Below are 2,858 nucleotides of genomic sequence, written 5' to 3' on the forward strand. Positions count from 1 at the left end.
TAGAGGGGGAGAGTGGAAGAGAGAGAGAGAGAGAGAGAGAGAGAGAGAGAGAGAGAGATATGACGACGATCCTGTCTCGATCGATAACTCGCTCGAGCGTCGTGACATTTATACATACATTGACTTTTTCTATCCTGACGATACGTTAAAGATCAGTAAACGTAGTGCTCGCCCAACGAGATCTCACCCTCCGGTCGTAGTCGCGCTCTAAAATTAATGAGAATTAATATTGGTATACAATTTTCCACGGCGGGAAGACGAAGAGAGGCTAAAAATTCGCCTAGTATAGAAACGAAAATTAAGTCGCTTAAAAGAGGCGAGAGAGAGAGACACGCTCTTGCGCGCGAAGATTGGCGCTCGTAACAAGACTTTTAATATTTTCAATTGCGCCGGATAGTATCGTGCACTACGCGCTCTCGATCGAGAATCCGGGAATTTTCGGCGTAATAATAATAAAGTCTTCGTGGATTATCCGAGCAGCTTACAGCGCCGCTCTTCCGCGCGCGCGCTCGCCTCCTTCTCGCGCGCTGGTCCTTTATCGTTTCCTCTCTCACGAGAAAGCAATATCGCCACCGGTGATAAGATCCACTTCTTATATACAAAAGTACTTCAATTCTTCCCCCCGCCCCTCGGTCTTTTTGCCAACCACAACGACACTAGGATATTAAATAAACTCCGAAACCTTAAATTGGAAATATATAAATATATAGTATATAATATATGGCGATGTGGTACGCGCGCGTTTCTGAATGTTTCTTTTTGGCCTTCGTCTTTCTTTCACCGCGCTAGATTCTTTGAAACGAGGAAATCACCTACGCTACCCTGTTGACTTTCTTTTTCTGGGCGCAGTCTTTCTTTCAGCGAGAAGCATCATTGTATCGCCTGCAGGTATACACCGATTTCACGTCCCCTTTCCGAGTCCGTTCTCGCTGCGGTCGTTCCCTCATTTTCGAGAGGTATCAATTCTTCACGTGTAACTCTTTCTCTCCTCTTTTGTCGACAATTTCAACATTAAATCTCGAATGTTTCGCCGGCAGCGTTGGAAAACCGACGTTTCAGACATCGGGTGGGAAACGTCATTCCGCACCTGGCGTCTTCCGTGTAGCATGACTCTTTCTCTCCCGGGGGAGGATAACGCGAGCCATGCGGGTTAACAAGCCGCGATTTACCTCGTCGTTTTTGCTCTTTGCTTTCCCTACCTATCACAAAGCGGACGAGGAACAGAGACGGAAAATGGAAAATTACATCACCGACAGCGACCCATTTTTACTAACGGCCGCTCTTCCTCCCCTCCTTCCCCTACCTCCCCCCCTTTTTTTCGACGCGTTGAATGCATTTGTTCGTTCCACCTGCGTCGGCCATACTATACGTTATACGGCACCACCTCCGGCGGGGATATGCGCTCGTTGGAAATTGCGGTTGGCTCGATCGAATTTTAAAGCTTTTCCGTCGAGTCGGACGTATCTACCTACTTGCGAGGGAGTGAGACGATGAATTACTCTACCTCAGGGACGATTTCTCGACAAACGTGCCGGGGAATTTATCTAAGAGAAAGACACGCCGCGCGCGCTTACGCCAACGATAAGATGGCCTCGACGGTAAAAGATCTGATAGAACAATAGGGAGAAAATGTTCGTGAGATACATAGGGTGTCCCTAGAATTGTCGGCGGAATCTATAGCGATATCCACCGCTATAGATTATCTGATAGCTCTTTGAAAAATATATCCTCTTTTGTTTAATTAAAAATAAATTTCTATTCACAATTTTATTTCGTCTCACAGTTTCAGAGAATATAGCTCATCACTTAGTCATCGTTCACTTAGCAATTTGACGTGAAAAGGGACGTTAAATTAATAATAATTCGTAATTTTTTTTTAAGATTAATTGTAAGATTAATTAATTTAAAGATTTTTTCCTTAAAAAAGTTTCTTGTGTATTCTATAATTAATACAGGCGTTATTAATTAAGGTTTATAACTTTGAAAATATTTTACTATCAATTCTTTAATCTTTATACTTAATATATAGAAACTATAAAAAAATTATGATTTCATAGTTTTTGGTTCTTGTACATATGTATATTGCTAAAGAATTAGTATTTAAATTAATTTTTCCTGCTATCTAAATTTAAAAGAAATATTTGGAGAAGAATGTTCTATTTCGAAAATAACTAGATTGCTCGATAAGAAATTCTTTGATACGTCAGATATATGTCAAAAAAGTTTATACTTTCTTAGAAATAATTATTGCATCGATAGCAAGAATAAATTACGCTTCAATATTTAATAAGAACGATATGCTCACTTTCGATTTTTTTCGGAAGACCAAGAAACTAAGATAAATCATTAAATCATAGGTTATAAATTATGTAGCAAAAACAAAAAATTCAATATCCAATATATCCATCAGAGAAGAAATTTATATTTTGTTATAAATATTGATTACAAAAAAAAACCCGACAATCTCAAAACAATGTTCGCGATACCATCCATATGAAATCTTCACCGGAAATGACCGGAATGGAAATCGCGAGATTCAGAAAGTTATCTAATGTAATCCCTCTACTTTCGTTCCGCGAATGCGGAATGCATAAGGACACATCGGCTTTAGATACGGGCGCTTTCCATAGAATTTCACGAGGAGATCCCATTCAAGTGGGATCGTATTGATATCTTGATCTAACGACAGTAACGACTGCGAAACTACATAATAAAAGCTTCCCAATCGAAATTCAGAGGGGACGGGTTGCCGCGCGCTCTGTACACGACCTCGCATTTACGCATGTGATATGCAAGGATTAAACCTGGAGTCATCCTGTGTGCGCACTCCTTACTCCCGACCGCGCGCTTCCTCCCCC

At 40.9% G+C, this 2,858-nt stretch overlaps 1 protein-coding gene across 1 annotated transcript in view; it reads left to right on the plus strand.

Moving 5' to 3' along the window:
• The window catches only part of LOC105459174 (1-phosphatidylinositol 4,5-bisphosphate phosphodiesterase epsilon-1-like), a 126,318-nt gene that overhangs the window by 25,462 nt on the left and 97,998 nt on the right, over nt 1-2,858 (plus strand). The window lies entirely within an intron of this gene.

Source organism: Wasmannia auropunctata, unplaced genomic scaffold (genome assembly GCF_000956235.1).
Source record: "Wasmannia auropunctata unplaced genomic scaffold, wasmannia.A_1.0 LD336101.1, whole genome shotgun sequence".
In the NCBI taxonomy this organism is placed as follows: domain Eukaryota; kingdom Metazoa; phylum Arthropoda; class Insecta; order Hymenoptera; family Formicidae; genus Wasmannia; species Wasmannia auropunctata.